We start from the raw sequence: 18,330 nt of genomic DNA, 5'->3' as shown, positions 1-18,330 counted from the left end.
CACAAGATACTACCATGCCCAGCTCACATATTTCATTTTTTGAATTCTGCAGCATATCTTTAAGGACATTGAATGGGGGGGGGGGGCTCCAGAGCAAACTCAGACGGTTTCATCTCAACTGCCATGTAGAAGCTGCCTAACCTGGGACATAACTTCCTCTGTTTGACCTTAGGTTTTTATGTGCAAATGAGAACAGTGACAGCATGTATGTGACAGGACTGTTTGGCGGATGTGTAAGTGCACAGGCCGTATTTCAAACAGTGCCTGGGATGGGGCAAAAGTCACCAGCTGTTACCAGTGCTGATGGCAGTGCCAGTAGAAACGCTCCACGTCCGTGTGGAGCAAAGTGAGGCTTAGAGAAGCTGAATGCTTTGACCGAGGAACCAGCCTAGAAGCCACAGCGCCCTACTTCTTACACACAGGCACCTGGAACTCAGCTAAACACCAAAAACCCAACATATTAAAGTAACCAACTTACTGTTTGCGATCACCTGGGTTGATGGCCACTAATGCTCCTCTATCCCAAATCCTGTCAAATTTGCCAATATTTGTCCTGACCTAAAGGAAAAATAAAGAAAGCAACATGTCCCGACCCGCGGGACCTCGTTATTCGTGGGGGCGAGGAGGACCCCAACCTGAAATAAGATGGGCGAGAGAGAGGAAGAGACTCAAGCAAATGTACACTTGTCAAGAGTCCAATTTTATTGAGCCACAGCGGCTTTTTTAAGGGTTAGGGTTAGGGTCTTGGGTGAAGGGGGGGGGGGGCTGGAGGAGGCAGGTGGTGGAAAGTTACAGAATCTTCTTGGCCTTTGGCCTAGGACAGTTTGCAGTTATTCCAAGAATTCACGGTATAGTTCTCACATCTCTGCAGTCACCAGGCAGGATGTTAATTAGTTAGGTGTGGCGGGGTGAGGGGATGGAATCAGTTAGGTATGGCAGGGTGGGGGGATGAGGAAAGGTTGGAAGTTGCTCAGGGCAGAAGTTATCTCAGGGCAGAGGTTATTTCAGGGCAAAGATCTGTTCAGGGCTCATCTCCTCGTCTCCAACAGCAACATTTATATAAGAAAAATCAGGGGCTGGAGAAATGGCTTAAAGGTTAAGGCACTTGCCTGTGAAGGCTAATGACCCAGGTTTGATTCCCCAGGACCCACATACGTACAGATGGTGGTGCATGAATCTACAGTTTGTTTAAATGGCTGGAGGCCCTGGCATACCCATTCTCTCCCTCTATCTCCCTATTTCTGTGTCAAATAAATAAAATATATATATATATATTTTTTTTAATTTGAGAGCGACAGACACAGAGAGAAAGACAGATAGAGGGAGAGAGAGAGAATGGGCGCGCCAGGGCTTCCAGCCTCTGCAAACGAACTCCAGACGCATGCGCCCCCTTGTGCATCTGGCTAACGTGGGACCTGGGGAACCGAGCCTCGAACCGGGGTCCTTAGGCTTCACTGGCAAGCGCTTAACCGCTAAGCCATCTCTCCAGCCCTAAAATATTTTTTAAAAGAAAAATCAAATCTTGGGGCAGGGAAGATGGCTCCGTGGTTAAAGGTGCTTGCTTTGCAAGCCTGACAACTAGAGTTTGGACTCCAGCACCCATGTAAAAGGTGGACACACAGTGGCACACACGTCTGTAACCCCAATGTGCCCATGGCAATGCAGGTGGGACAGGAGAATACCAGAGCTCTTGGGCCACCTATTCTACCCTTCCCTATGGCAAATAAGAGAGACCCTGTATCACACAAGGTGGAAGGACACTGAGGCTGTCCTCTGATCTCCACATGTGCGACCCTCACACACACCATATGCAAAGATATAAAAATATCACACAGATAAAAATAGTAATTATAGAAAAACCAAATCTGGAACAAGATGTCTGGTGTTCCAAAAACATCAAAACATTGAGGTCTCACATTTGCTTTTCTTCAGTGTCTATAGAGATGCACAATGAATGGTTAAAAGCCTTCCCTGAAAACTGAAAGGGATCTAAACAGTTAATGACTATCTCTAAAGCTCAGGGCAATTAGAGAAACAACAGAGACATTCAGCCTCATTAAGTTTGGCACCTTTCCTGATTGATGTACTCCCCTTAGCCTAGATGGCCTTGAAGGACCAGAGACCATCTGAGTATCCTCCCTAGACATTCCTGGTTGAAGAAGCCTATTCTGAACAAGGACACAAACAGCTGTAATTTTCTTATCAACTGCACCTGATACAGCATGATTTTTCTTAGGGTTCTCCTTATAAACTTGCACCCTAACCTGGCTCAGGGCTTCAGCCTTCATCCCGCAGGAAAGCTGAGGCCATTAGCTGTTTTCTCTAATAAACTGTCTATCTGTAGAGATCAAGCCCGGTGTTTTCAGTTGCTTTTCTCTTACTCTTTCCTTACACATACTCACTGGGTATGAGGAACTGTTCTCTCCTAGTAGTTTAGGAGACTGAGGCAGCAGCCTCGTTGTTTTGTTATGACTTGGGAACCCAGAAAAGGAATACAGGGCAGTGCGTGACAACTGCTTCTGGCCCCAGGCCCAGGTATGAGGGAATTTCAGATGACATCTTGGCTCCTTCTGCACTTAATAATTCATTTTTGTCACAGGACCAGGTATAAAGTAGAAGACACGTCTTACAGCGTGGCGGGCTCCCCCAGACCCCGGCGGGCAGGTAGTGCTGAAGGAAGGACGAGGCCCGCCGGTTCCTCCCCAGGCGTTGAGGAGGAAGATGAGCGTGGGACTCCACCTCTCCTGTCACCAGAGAAAAACCACAGTCAGGAGTCTTGAGGAAGCAGGAACTCACAGGAACTCGCTTTACTGTTACAAGCCGTTGCCTATAAAATGTTGGGGACGAAGGCGGGGATTTTAGGATGGGGGGAAAGGTAAAGGCCAATAGTAAACTGTGATGATTAAAATGGTAATTCCAACTCCTGCACGGAAGTAGCAGGCCAGAAGCCATTAGGCGTCTTGCTGAGTCCGAGGCCGATCACCAAACTTTAGCTAGGCTCTGGAAGTTCCACTCGGCCTCACGCCCAGGCCTTTCAGGGCCCAATAACTGTGCCCTCATAAAACTGGGTGCACGAAGTGGCACATGCATCTCGAGTTTGTGGGGGGCAAGAGGATCCCTCTCTCTGCCCATATGTAAATGAATACATATAGAAATATGAATAAAATCTGGATGGGGTTCAAAAAATCAAAGGGAGTCCTTCAAGATTAGCAAACTATCACTTGTTTCAGAGCTTGTCAAATTCCTGGTAATCAGGTGTAGGTGGTTTTTAGCCTGTTGCATTCTGTTTGCACAACACTTTATGAGTCTGCTGACACTGTTTTGAGAAGGACACCTGTGTTTGATCCTGGAATGCTGGGAACAGAGTTCGTGCTGTCTACCTTCCAGCTGCTAGGGAGGTCTAATATCCACCTACAGTTACAAGTTAGCTACAATGTCTCCTGCTTCTGAGATAGGGAAGTTGCCTTCTACTGTTTTGTGTAAGACATTATCTCCATGAACTCTGTGTGAACACTGTACTCAGAGCTGTTCTAATAAAAGTTCTACAAGCTGCTGCCTCGGGCTCCTGTGCAGAAGAAGTCACTGGAGGCCCCTGGTTCTGTTGACTCGCCCCAGTCTGCTCAGTTCCTTGGCACTGGTCATTCACAACCTGGAAACGGGTTCAGTTGGCACCAGCAGGTGACACTGCCAACAGTTAGGGCCAAGAACTATGGCTAGGTTGGTAGAATGCTTGCTTAGCATACACTGGGCGCAAGGTTCAGCCCCAACCACTGCATAAAACCTGGCATGACAGCCCATGCCTGTGATCCCAGCTGTCAAGAGTTAGAGACAGAAAGATAGTCACATATGTGAGGCCACCTGGATCAAGAACCTACCCCAAAGAAAATATAAACAAAAAAATTATTCTGGAAATGTTTACTTGAGCAGTGTCTTGATACTTTTGCTCTGCTAAACATAAATTCAATGGTCAATCTAATATGTGATGTGCTAATATACAACAGATAGTTTTCAAGGTAATTCAGGAAAAGCAGAGTTTTGCTGGCTTTCCCTTTTTCTCAATTATTCAGGTAAGGAGCACTTCCCGTCCCCAACCCTAGTACACAGGATATCCACTCTGGGTTCCTGATCACTGAAATCCATACAGGGTCTGACCACAGAGGAACACTGTGACACTGATGGCCCTCCAAGCAATGGCTGTGGACCCGAGAACAGCGTGAGGATAGAGAACAGAGCAGGGGCCTGCGGGGAAGCAGAGATGGTGAAATAAGAGGTGGCCTCTTAGTGTACCCTGCTGCATCTGCTAAAACTAAAGTGGGGTGAGCTTTTGTGCACTCCAGGGACAGTGACCATGCTTGAGAAGTCTGGGAGCTGACAATGGGGGCGAAGGGCATTGTGTGTCCTGTGTATCAGGGCACTCACAGAGTGATCCTGAAATAAAGAACCAACATGGGTTTCTGAGAGGAGGAGGAAGGTCTCTGAAGACGGGCCTGGAAGCAAGGCAGCAGTCATCCCAGAGGAGGCAGGGAGATAGAGAAGTCTGGCTACAGGTTGGAATCCAGTGATTGATTGTTTTCTTGCTTCTTGCTTCTCCTTTTTTCATTTACTATTTTGTGAGTGGTTTACTACGTAGCCCAGGCTGGACTTGAACTCATGATCTTCCTGCCTTAAGCCTCCTTACTGCTAAGGTTTAAATATGCCTGCAGCCCTATCTATATCCTGAGACTTTATGTAGGACTAATAATGGGTTTTAGTTCTATAAGATTCTGATTGAATCAACCTGGAGTGAGACCTCTGCCTTTGAAAAGATTTGGTCCGGAAGCAAGCCACCTCTCTTTGGGTTGAGCAAACACCTAGACTTCTTAGATGACTTAAAACTGGGGCAGGAGGAAAATATAAAACCACAAGGTATCCAGCATGGTGGCACACACCTTTACTCCCAGCACACAAGAGATAGAGGTAGGAGGACTGCTGTGGGTTCAAGGCCAACCTGGGTATACATAGTGAATTCCAGGTCAGCCTGGGCTAGAATGGGTCCTATTTAGAAAAAAACCAAAGCAACAAACAGAAAACAATTAACTTACTAAAATACTTAAAATTATATGTATTTACTGTACATGATATAACACATATTGTATGTTATGTAGATAATAATTACAAATATATTACTTAGATTACTATTGAAATAGTAACATTTTTCATTTACTATGATGATAAATTTAATTCAATAATTTTCGTTACTTTTGATTATTTAAGAGAGAGAGAGAATGGGTGCACCTGGGCTTCCAGACATTACAAATGAACTCCAGACACATGTGCCACTAAGTGCATCTGGCCTATGTGGGCACTGGGTCTTTATGCTTCTCAGGCAAGTAAGTGCCTTAACCACTAAGCTATCTCTCCAGCCCATTCAGTAATCTAACACTTATTCAACCAACCTGCTTCCTAAAACACAGACAGCTAGGTAAAGATGGATTAATTTGCATTTACATTGGTAGATTTTTTTTTTTTTTTTTTGGTTTTTTGAGGTAGGGTCTTACTCTACCTAGACTGACCTGGAATTCACTATGTAGTCTCAGAGTGGCCTCGAACTCACAGTGATCCTCCTAACTCTGCCTCCCAAGTGCTGGGATTAAAGGTGTGCACCACTACCTTTTACTTGTTTATATTTTTTCTAAAACTTTTAAAAAATTGTTTTGTTGTTTATTTTTATTCATTTGAGAGCGACAGAGACAGAAACAGGCAGAGAAAGAGAATTGGTGTGTCAGAGCCTTCACCAACTGCAAACGAACTCCAGATGCATGCACCCCTTTCTGCGTCTGGCTAATGTGGGTCCTGGGGAATGGAGCCTCAAACCAGGGTCCTTAGGCTTCACAAGCAAGTGCTTAATGGCTCAGCCATCCTTCCAGCCCTTATCTAAAACTTTTATATCCAGCATGATGAGTGTCTTTACAAGAATAATTTTCATGGTATTTTGTTCTTTAGTTTTAACATCCTGATCCATTTGGCTATACACCTTTGCCTATTTCATCCCTTTAACAACTTTATGGATGAGAAGGAAAATCTACAGGTTTGTCTCTTTTTAGTCATGGAATGTTTTTGTGGGTCTACTCCACATTATTTTCCTTGAGCAGTGTTGCCAGAAGCTTGTCTGTTTCATTAAACTTTGAAACAAACATTGGCTTTGATGATAAAAAAAAAAAAGTTTCTAAGTCTCCGGCTTTCTGGCCAGTTAGTTTCCATATGTAGAGGTGAGTATCTGAGAGGACTGAATGTGCAACTGCACAGGGCCAGACCATTTCTGATGACAGCACTCTGACCCACATCCTGAGGCACACCTTGGCAATGACTGCCAGCTTCCCTGATGTTACCACCTGCCTCCAACAGAGACCACTAAATCCTCTCCCATGCCAAGCACACAGTATGCCCAACCCTGCCCCCCCCCCATGCCTGCAGTGACAGCCTCGCTTGGTTCAGAGCACACCTGAGGCCTCCCCGTCCCAGCAGACAACCTTGTGTGCAAACACAAGTGCTTGGCACCTCCCACCGAATATCTCTGCTTGTTCGCCTTTGGGTGGCATCTGCTATGTCCGCATTATTGCCTCCAGCTGGCCGAGCAGCTGGATGGAGTGACTCTCCACACTCCCAAGCCCGTCGTTTTCTGCCCAGCGTATAACTCCCCTCTCAGTCCACAGCCCTCCCGCATCTTCTCCAGGGGAGAACTTGTCTTTCTGTTTGCTTTCCAACCCATTTCTTTATTCTCTACCACCTTAGCCAGAAATGGTATTTTTCCCCACTTCTTCATCCCCTCACAGCCACTCAGTCCTGCTGGTACAGCTTCATAAAAAGTGTATTAGGGCTGGAGGGATGGCTTAGCAGTTAAGCACTTGCCTGTGAAGCCTAAGGACCCTGGTTCGAGGCTCAATTCCCCAGGACCCACATTAGCCAGATGCACAAGGGGGTGCAAGCATCTGGAGTTTGTTTGCAGGAGCTGGAAGCCCTGGTGCGCTCTCTCTCTCTCTCTCTCTCTCTCTCTGCCTCCTCCTATCACTCTCAAATAAATAAATAAAAATAAACAAAAAAGTATATAAAATTTTTAAAAATGTATTAGGGCTGGAGGGATGGCTCAGCGGTCAAGGCGTTTGCCTGCAAAGCCTAAGGAACCAGGTTTGATTCTCCAGGACCCATGTTAGCCAGATGCACAAGGGGGCACACGCGTCTGGAGTTCATTTTCAGGGGCTGGAGTCTCTGGCGCACCCATTCTCTTCCTCTCCCCCTTTCACTGTCAAATAAATAAAAAAATATATTTTTTAAGTGTGTTAATCCATCCTGTTTTTCTCTACCTCCCCCTCATTCCTCCTCGTCCTTGCCTTCATGGCCTTTCCTGGACCAGGGCCCACAGCCTGCTCCCTGTACCAGCAAGTGAGGCCCTTCTACTCACTCCTCATGAGGCCATGACATGGTGTGTTGAAAGAAAAAAGAAAAAAGTGGCCATGTATACAAAATGAGGCAAGTTTCTGGGGGTGCCCTGCCTGCCCCATGCTTCCGGAAATGCTACAAGCTAGGCAGGGGCACTCCCCTGTCACTGCCTTAGTCCCTTAGGTCATTACACTTTGTCATGTGCTACAGACAGCTCCATCACTTTTTCTTTTCTCCAAAGCCAAGAGATTCTTTAAGGGAGGCTGTGTTACTTTAATCCTTCAACATCTTAAGTATGGTCTGGAAGCCAGTTAGTTGTAAGGAAATGCTCACATTCTCTAAAAAATAAAAAAAAAAAAAAGGTGGGCTGGAGAGATGGCTTAGCGGTTAAGCGCTTGCCTGTGAAGCCTAAGGACCCAGGTTCGAGGCTCGGTTCCCCAGGTCCCACGTTAGCCAGATGCACAAGGGAGTGCACGCGTCTGGAGTTCGTTTGCAGAGGCTGGAAGCCCTGGCGCGCCTATTCTCTCTCTCTCCCTCTATCTGTCTTTCTCTGTGTCTGTCGCTCTCAAATAAATAAATAAATAATTTTTAAAAAAAAAAGGTATGTGTATGAAAGCGTTGGAGATACAGCACAGTGGAAGAATGCTTGGCTAGTTGCGTGTGCGACGCCCTGGGTTCAACCCTCAGCACCAAGAAAACAAAACCAAATCTGTAATAACGACACTTTGATTTCAAAAAAATATACATATACATACCTTAAATATTTTGGCTCCAGCAACTTCGGTAATTGGTTCTTCTGAGTAGGAAAGATTCTGTTCTGCAAAAAGTTCTTGTATCATTGGGCTAGAGAGATGGCTCAGAGGCTAAGCGCTTGCCTGTGAAGCCTAAGCACCCTGGTTCGAGGCTCGATTCCCCAGGACCCACGTTAGCCTGATGCACAAGGGGGCGCACGCATCTGGAGTTCGTTTGCAGTGGCTGGAGACCCTGGTATGCCCATTCTCTCTCTCTCTCTCTCTGTCTGTCGCTCTCAAATAAATAAATAAAATAAACAAAAAAGTCCTGTATCATAAGTTCACTGATTTCTACATCAACTACACTGTGTCCCCGGTCTGCAAGCCTGAAAAGCACATTTACAGTTAAATTTTTATCTCAAATATACCACTACATAAAATTAATAGTAAACATAACATTTTCTTAATCTGGCTTGGGGTATGGCTCAGTACTAAGAGTCCCTGTTACAACCAAGATCCTGGGTTTAATACCCACCATCAAAGGATGAAATAAAGAGAAAAGAATACAACAAAATTTCTTTCATTCTAAGCGATTCATATTTTCACAGAACATGTAGAAAAGCATGAGTCTATATTTTTTAACTCCATAGTATATGGAACTTTGAAAAACTGACATGTATGGTCATAGTAAAAAATTAAAATATAGAACTTGGAATTCTAACACACTAACTTAGTGCAAATGTATTTGACTGAGAAAACACTTCCCTGCTTCCCTACTGTAGTGTGACGTGATGATGGGGACACGGCATCTGTGCTGTCCAGTACGGAGGCCACTGACCACACTGTCTGTTGAACATGACTCATGAGTGAAAGAGCCAATCCCACAGAGCTAAGTGTAGATTTCATTCGATTATATTTAGGTAGCCAAACCAGTTGTGAAGATGCACACTGTAATCCCAGTAGTTGAGTTTGAGGCCTTCCCGCGGCATAGCAGGACCATTTCAAATTTGAAAAACTAAATCAGCTAGGTGTGGTGGCGCACACCTTTAATCCCAGCCCTCGGGAGGCAGAGGTAGAAGGACTGCTGTGAGTCTGCAACCAGCCTGAGAATACTTAGTGAGTTCCAGCTCACTTTGTGCTAGAGAGAAACCCTACCTCAGAAAAAAGGAAGAAATACAAATAGCCAATAAATACTCCCAAAATTTAATTAATTTAAAAAAGCAGAAGTTGTGGAGATGACTGAGCAGATACAGGCGCTTGCTTGCAAAGCCTTTTGATCTGGGTTCAGTTCCCTTATAGCCACATAAAGCCAGGTGCACAAAATGGCACATGCATCTGGAGTTTGTTTGCAGTGGCAAGTGCTCTGGCATGCCCACACTCTCATCCCCCCCCCACCAATAAATAAACAACAACAGGTGTGATGGGTGACACATGCTTATAATGCCAGCACTTGGGAGGTGGAGGCATTGTAACAGAAATTCAAGGTCATCCTCACATATGTAGTGAAATTGAGGCCGGCCTGCAACATAAGATATCCTGTCTCATAAATTAACATTTACAAATTAGTCACATGTGGCTAGTTGGCATCACAACAGAGTACACGGCTCTAATGTTATCAGCTATTTCTGTAATAACCACATAATTTCCACACAATTTATGATAAACATGATTGGAACATGTATTTCGCTAACATGCAAAGAGTTAACGTGTTTTTAGTGAGCTCTGTGATTACAGAATTGATGCTTGTGGGATCCTGGACTCCAAAGAAAGCCAAACTAGGGCTGGGGAGATTGCTCAGTGGTCAAAGGCACCTGCTTGCACCCTGCTTGCATAGGTTCCCTAGTACCCAGGTAAAGCCACATGGACAAAAGTGGCACATGCATCTGGAGTTCATCTGCAGGGGTAAGAGGCTCTGGCATGCTCATATTCACACACAATAAATAAAAACAAATTCTTGGGCTGGAGAGATGGCTTAGCGTCGTCAGGGTTTCTAGCCACTGCAAATGAACTCCAGATGCATGACCATCATGTGCATCTGGCTTAACAATGGGACCTGGAGAATTGAACCTGGGTTCTTAGGCTTTGCAAGCATGTACTTCAAGTGTTTAACTATCTCTCCTGCCCATTATACATTTCTTTTAATCCCTTTTAGCCTTCATTCTTGGTCATTTTCTGTTATGTAAGCTAGCTGTATCGACTTCATATATACGTTAGTTGCATAAGTGCAAATTCTCTACTATGATAACCTGCAAGAATAGCTCAATTCTGGTATTTTAAATTTACTGTTACTTTGTAGAGCTGCTATATCCTCAACTCCTTGGTATTTTCATTATAAATGGCTTTGTTTTTTGCAAGCATGTGTAGAGCATGCGTGATGTGTGATGTGTGGGTTGAGTGCTGTGTGTTGTGTACGCATGTGTGTGCGCCCTGGATGCACGTGTGTGCGCCCTGGATGCACATGTGTGGAGCCAGAGGAGAACATCAGGTGCCCTCCCGCTTTTGCTCACTCACTTGTGCCATCCATGGCATCTTAGGTGAGCGCTAGGGAAGAGGCCCCAGGTGGTCTCAGGTCCTCTCAGGACTTTGTGTTGGCCCAGCAAGTGCTCTTAACCACTGCGCCATCTCCACAACCCAACAAGCGGCTCTAGACCCAAGCATTTTCAAGCAAGTGCCTTCAATCACTGAGCCATCTCCCTAGCCCCAGATCCAAAAATATTCTACCGCCCCATTTAGCTCTCTGAACTGTTTCACTAATGTTGCCAAAGTCTCTGCTCGAGCTGCAAGTTACCATTTATGACTGTATCCCTGATACACTGTTTTTTTCCCAAAGGTAGTTTCCAAAATAATTCTGGTTGAGTTGGTTACAACACAAGTCTAGGGTGAAGAGGTAGCTTAGCAGTTAAGGCTCTTGCAGGAAAAGCTAAATGAGCCAGGTTCAATTCCCCAGGACCCACATAAGCCAGATGCACTAGGTGGTTCATGCATCTGGAGTCATTTGTAGTGGCTAGAGACCGTGGCGAGCCCATTCTCTTTATATCTCTCTATATATACCTCTTTTTCTCTCTTGAATATTCTCTCGAATAAATAAATAAATAAACAGGTCTAACAAGATAGCTCTCAATTTTATGGCCATGCTTGAATCTCATGCTATAATAGCAATTTAACATAAGCTCTTAAGTACAAGTTACAAGTGTGCTGCAGAAATCTTATCATCTGGAGAGGTAATATGATGGAGAATGGAATTTCAAAGGAGAAAGTGGGGGGGGGGAATTAACATGGGATTCTTTTTATAATCATGGAAAATGCTAATAAAAATTAAAAAAAAAAAAGAAATCTTATCATCTCCACTAGTGAATGCACTCCATATGCCCGCATGCATTGTGGGTAGATCACAGGTATTTATGTAGGGAAGAAATCACTCTTTTTAAGCTGGGTATGGTGGCACACGCTTTTAATCCCAGCACTTGGGAGGCAGAGGTAGGAGGACTGCTGTGAGTTTGTGGCCACCCTTAGACTACACAGTGAATTCCAGGTCAGCCGGGGGTAGAGTGAGACCCTGCCTTGAAAATAAAAAAAATAAATAAAAAGAAGAACAAGAAGAAGAAGAAGAAAGCATTTCTTTTTTTGTTCGGCTTTTCGAGGTAGGGCCTCGCTGTAGCCCAAGCAACCTGGAATTCACTAAGTAGTTTCAGGCTGGCTTCAAACTCACAGTAATCCTCCTACCTCTGCCTCCCAAGTGCTGGATTAAAGGCATGTGCTGCCATACATGGCTCTATCAGCTCCATTGGGCATTTTGTTCCAGTAATGTGAAGGTAACTACAATACCACACACACTGAGTCACTAGTTCGTTTTTTTGTTTTGTTTTTTTTTTTCTTTTTGGAGATGCAATATAGAAAGACAAGGTCATACTGGACTCAGCTTTCTCTCTTACTGTTTGAAAATATTACCTATACTTTCATAACTATTGGCAAGAGTCTACTAAAAATACAGAATCCTTTGCATTTCCAGAGAATGGAATTTTAGTTTGTTTACTTCTATTTATTTATTTATTTTTGCAAAGTCTAACTCAAGCTTACCTGGAACTTACTCTGTAGCCCAGGCTGGCCTTGAACTTATGACTGTCCTCTTATCTCAGCCTCCCACATGCTGGGATTATAGGCATGAGCTACCAGCCTGGCTTTTATGTGAGTGTGTGCGTGTGAGTGTATAAAATGTGGGTGTATGCAAGCCATGGTGCACATGTGGAGGTCAGAGGACAACTGTGGAGTGTCGGTCCTCTGTTTTCACCTTACAGGAATCAGTGTCTGTGGGGGTCTCCTCCGCCTCTTTGTACGGCAAAGTCTAGACTAACCGGCATTCTCCTGACTTGCCTCCTACTGTCATCAGCACATCAGGGTCACAGACTCCAGTGTCATTGCACATCCGGCTTTACACGGGCTCTGGAGATTCAAACTCCAGTTGTCAGCCTTACAGAGAAAGTGCTTTGAACCAGTGAGCTATCTCCCCAATACAAGGGTTTAGTTTTTTTTGGTTTGTCTTCTTTTTTCCTTTTTTTATGGTTTTTCAACTCTAGCCCAGGCAGACCTGGAATTCACTATGTAGTCTCATGCTGGCCTTAAACTTGCTGTGATTAAAGGCATGTGCCACCATACTTGGCTACTTTTTTCTTTTTTAACACAGGCTCTAATGTAGCTCAGGCTGGCCTTGAACTTCTCATCCTCCTGCTACCACATCCCAAGTGTTAGGATTACACATGTGCACCACCATGCCCGTATGTTAATGCTTCTTTGCTCATACCATTTCATCTCAACTGCTTTTCCACAAAGAGGAAAAAATACCCTCAGTCTCGCCTTCAAGAAAGTGATCCAAATGCTTCTTTAATAGCCTAGAGAGAAAGATACGTCATAACAATGTTTGTTTTAACTGTCCCAATGCACAGAAGTACAGCTCATGCCAGAAGAACTTTCCATGCATTATTTCACTGTGTGCTCCCAACAATGGTACTTAGTAGGCCATATTAATAATTACAATCTCCAGCTTACATATAAGCAAGATGTTAAGTAATTTGCTCAGTGACACAGCTGTTTAAGTGGGAAATCTGACTTATCCCTGAGTTTTCCTAATTGAAAGTCAAAAATTGTTTTCCTCTTTGACTGATATGTTTTAATAATTATCTGTTAATTGCCACATGTTTACTTTTTTGTAATTAAAGTGATATGGAGAGTCTAAGGATCCATAAATTTTTCCACATTCAGTTCATGGAAAATTCTCTAAATAAGTTTCACACTTGTACTTAATTTCCCCTGTATGGAAGTGGCTGTTTAAGGTCATCTCCATGTTATCCTTTATCAATGACTCTGGGAGTTTGTCCTGACTTCCACTCAGCGTGCAAATGTGATGATGACGGTGGTGATGATGATAGCATCTCAGGAAGCTGGGGTGCTTCCCTAGAAGAGAGATGCTTTGTGATGACCCACTTAGCTCAGCACCAGGCCTGTGATGTACAAATTCTGTTCTGAAAATGACTACTGCAAATAACTGCTCACCATCCTAATTCTCGGATTCCTTCCAATGTCTAGGCCTCACCACGTAGGTAGCGCCTTGGCGTCAGAAGGCGTGCGGTTGGGAAGCAGGCCAGCAGCGCCACCGCGGAGGACGAGGGGTGAGCGCCTGTGGAAGCCCATACGAGCGCTGCAGAGATGCTAAAGGGGGTTTTCAAAAGACGTACTTCTTAAAGGAACCCAAAAATCTGTACGTTGTATCATTATATACTGAGAAAAAAACTGTGCCAATATCAGAAATACCAAAATGAAAAGATTACAATCAGCATCTAAAAGTCAATCTAATAATGTATAGCTATATTATTATTTCAGTCAATTTCTGACAGAACATTTTCATGTAACAGACCAAACATATCTTACTGATGTCCTTGTTCTTTGTGAAATGCAATTTGATGGGTCTCCCACTTCTCTTGCCATTCTCTCAGGGTTAGTACGGAGCTCTTCTGTGCCTCAGTATCAGGGTACTCTTTAATATCAAGTGAAGTTCTTGTGTCATCCATAGTTGCATAGACACCTTTTTCTCACAGGCTGATGTCTCCAAAGCCTAGGTGCAAAATACCCATGGGGCATCACTGAAGAGCATTATAAGTCTACTCATGAATCAAGTGAAAACCTGCTTGACTTTGGACTCTTATTAACAACTTCCGCATATATGTAGACAGTATTCATAACCACAAAATCCTCCCACCACCCCCCTATGCTCCTCCCAAATCTCCCTTCCACCGAATCCCTTCTTTCCAACTAGTGTCTCTTCAATTTTGATGCCATCATTCTTACCCCCATATTATGCAGGTCTTGTGTAGATAGTGTCATCCCGTGAGGTCATAAATACCATGGCTACTTTGTGTCTGGAAGGTAGAACTGCAAGGCACTTCTCCCTTTCCTTTGGCTCTTACCTTCTTTCAGCCACCTCTGTAACGGTCCCTGAGCCTTGAAGGGTGTGATAGAGATGTCTCACTTAGCATTGGACACTCCACTGTCACTTCTTCTCAGCACTCTGCTGAGTTTTGAGTTACCCCAGTGGCTTTTCTTTCTTTTTTTTGCGTGCATCATGTGTGGGTGTAGATAGCATGGTGTGGGATATACATCTGTGCATGCAGAATCATGTGTGTGTGTAGATAACACGGTCTGGAGCATACGTGTGTGCATGCATCATGTGTGGATGTAGATAACATGGTGTGGGGAATACATGTGTGCATACAGATATGTGTGCATGCAGAATCATGTGTGGACATAGATAACATGGTGTGGGATATATATGTGTGCATGCAGTATGTGTGTCCCATGTGTGTGTGAGTGGGAACCAGAGGACATTTCTACTTTCTTTCTAAATATTTCATTTATTTATTGAGAGAGGCACAGAGAGGGGGAATGCACCAGGGCCTCTAGCCACTGCAAATGAACTCTAGACACATGTGCCCCCTTGTGCATTTGGCTTACGTGGGTGTTGGCAAATCAAACCTAGGTCCTTAGGCTTCACAGGCAACTTCCTTGACCACTAATCCGCCACTCCAGTCCTTGTGTCGTTTTCTTTTGCTCAGCCACATCTTTCCTTCCATTGAACACAGAGCTGCCATTTTTGGCCAGACTGGTTGACCAGTGAGGCCCACTAAGTCTCCAGTCTCTGTTCCCCATGGGACTGGGTTTACATACAGCTATTTACATGGGTCCTGGAAAATGAACTCAGGTCCTCTCAGGTGCTTGACAAGCACTCCTACCTGCTAAGTCATCTCCTCAGGCCCAAACCTATATGAATTTTTAAAATATTTTATTTCTTTGAGATACAAAGAGGAAGATAGAAAGAACGGGCACACCAGGGCCTCCAGCCACTGTAAATGAACTGCTCCAGATGCAAACACCACCTTGTGCATCTGGTTTATGTGGGTACTAGGGAATCAAACCTGGGTCATTAGGCTTTGCAGGCAAGCACCTTGACTGCTAAATCATCTCTCCAGCACCCATATGACTTTTTAAAAATATTTTTTTCTCTTTTATTTTTTTTTATTTTTTTTTAATTTTTATTAACATTTTCCATGATTATAAAATATATCCCATGGTAATTCCTTCCCCCCCACCCCCACACTTTCCCATTTGAAATTCCATTCTCCATCATATTACCTCCCCATTACAATCATTGTAATTACATATATACAATATCAACCTATTAAGTATCCTCCTCCCTTCCTTTCTCTACACTTTATGTCTCCTTTTTAACTTACTGACCTCTGCTACTAAGAATTTTCATTCTCACGCAGAAGCTCAGTCATCTGTAGCTAGGATCCACATATGAGAGAGAACATGTGGCACTTGGCTTTCTGGGCCTGGGTTACCTGACTTAGTATAATCCTTTCCAGGTCCATCCATTTTTCTGCAAATTTCATAACTTCATTTTTCTTTACCGCTGAGTAGAACTCCATTGTATAAATGTGCCACATCTTCATTATCCACTCATCTGTTGAGGGACATCTAGGCTGGTTCCATTTCCCAGCTATTATAAATTGAGCAGCAATAAACATGGTTGAGCATGTATTTCTAAGGAAATGAGATGAGTCCCTTGGATATATGCCTAGGAGTGCTATAGCTGGGTCATATGTAGATCAATTTCTAGCTGTTTTAGGAACCTCCACACTGTTTTCCACAATGGCTGGACCAGATTGCATTCCCACCAGCAGTGCAGAAGGGTTCCTATTTTTCCACATCCCCGTCAACATTTATGATCATTTGTTTTCATGATGGTGGCCAATCTGACAGGAGTGAGATGGAATCTCAATGTAGTTTTAATCTGCATTTCCCTGATGGCTAGTGATGTAGAACATTTTTTTAGATGCTTATATGCCATTCGTATTTCTTCCTTTGAGAACTCTCTATTTAGCTCCATAGCCCATTTTTTGATTGGCTTGTTTGATTCCTTATTATTTAACTTTTTGAGTTCTTGGTATATCCTAGATATTAATCCTTTATCAGATATATAGCTGGTGAAGATTTTTTCCCATTCCGTAGGTTGCCTCTTGGCTTTTTTCACTGTGTCCTTTGCGGTGCAAAATCTTTGTAATTTCATTAGGTCCCAGTGGTTACTCTGTGGTTTTATTGCCTGAGCAATTGGGGTTGTATTCAGAAAGTCTTTGCCAAGACCAATATGTTGAAGGGTTTCCCCTACTTTTTCCTCTAGCAGTTTCAGAGTTTCCGGTCTGATGTTAAGATCTTTAATCCATTTGGACTTAATTCTTGTGCATGGCGAGACAGAAGAACCTATTTTCATCTTTCTGCAGATATATATCCAGTTTTCAAAACACCATTTGCTGAAGAGGCTGTCTCTTCTCCAATGAGTATTTTTGGCATTTTATCAAATATCAGGTGGCTATAGCTACTTGGGCTTACATCTGGGTCCTCTATTCTGTTCCACTGATCTACATGTCTGTTTTTGTGCCAGTACCATGCTGTTTTTGTTACTATGGCTCTGTAGTATAGGTTAAAATCAGGTATGGTGATACCGCCAGCCTCTTTTTTGTTGCTCAGTATTATTTTAGATATTCGAGGTTTTTTGTGATTCCAAATGAATTTTTGGATTTTTTCTATTTCCATGAAGAAAGCCTTTGGAATTTTGATAGGGATTGCATTAAATGTGTACATTGCTTTAGGTAAGATTGCCATTTTCACAGTATTGATTCTTCCAATCCAGGAACAGGGGATGTTTCTCCATTTTCCAGTGTCTTCTGCAATTTCTTGCTTGAGTGTTTTAAAATTCTCATTGTATAGATTCTTTACTTCCTTGGTTAGGTTTATTCCAAAGTACTTTATTTTTTTTGATGCAATTGTGAATGGGAGTGATTCTCTGATTTCATCCTCTGTGTGTTTGTTGTTAGCATATATGAAGGCTACTGATTTCTGTGTATTTATTTTGTATCCTGCTACATTGCTGTAGGCTTTGATCAGCTCTAACAGCTTGCTAGTAGAGTCTTTAGGCTCCTTTATGTATAGAATCATGTCATCTGCAAATAAGGATAACTTGAGCTCTTCCTTTCCAATTTGTATCCCTTTTATGTGTGTCTCTTGCCTTATTGCTATGGCTAAGACTTCCAAAACTATATTAAATAAAAGTGGGGACAGTGGACACCCTTGTCTTGTTCCTGATTTTAGTGGAAAAGCTTCCAGTTTTTCCCCACTTAGTAATATGTTGGCTGTAGGCTTGTCATAAATAGCCTTTATTATATTGAGATATGTTCCTTCTATTCCCAGTCTCTGTAGGACTTTTATCATGAAGGGATGTTGGATTTTGTCAAATGCTTTCTCTGCATCTAATGAGATGATCATGTGATTTTTGTCCTTCAACCCGTTTATGTAATGTATTACATTTATAGATTTGCGTATGTTGAACCATCCCTGCATCTCTGGGATAAAGCCTACTTGGTCAGGGTGAATGATCTTTTTGATATACTCCTGTATTCTGTTTGCCAATATTTTGTTGAGAATTTTTGCATCTATGTTCATGAGGGAGATTGGTCTGTAATTTTCTTTTTTTGTTCTATCTTTGCCTGGTTTTGGTATCAGGGTGATGCTGGCCTGATAGAAGGAGTTTGGTAGAATTCCTTCTTTTTCTATTTCCTGGAAAAGCTTAAGAAGC

General features: G+C 43.3%; 1 pseudogene; it reads right to left on the bottom strand.

Annotated features, from left to right (window-relative positions):
• LOC123455530 overlaps positions 1-18,330 on the bottom strand; it is a 39,944-nt pseudogene that overhangs the window by 11,383 nt on the left and 10,231 nt on the right.

This window comes from Jaculus jaculus, chromosome 17, assembly GCF_020740685.1.
Source record: "Jaculus jaculus isolate mJacJac1 chromosome 17, mJacJac1.mat.Y.cur, whole genome shotgun sequence".
NCBI classification, from domain to species: Eukaryota; Metazoa; Chordata; class Mammalia; order Rodentia; family Dipodidae; genus Jaculus; species Jaculus jaculus.
The sequence above is the reverse complement of the archived record's forward strand: the minus strand, read 5'-3'. Positions and strand labels throughout refer to the sequence as shown.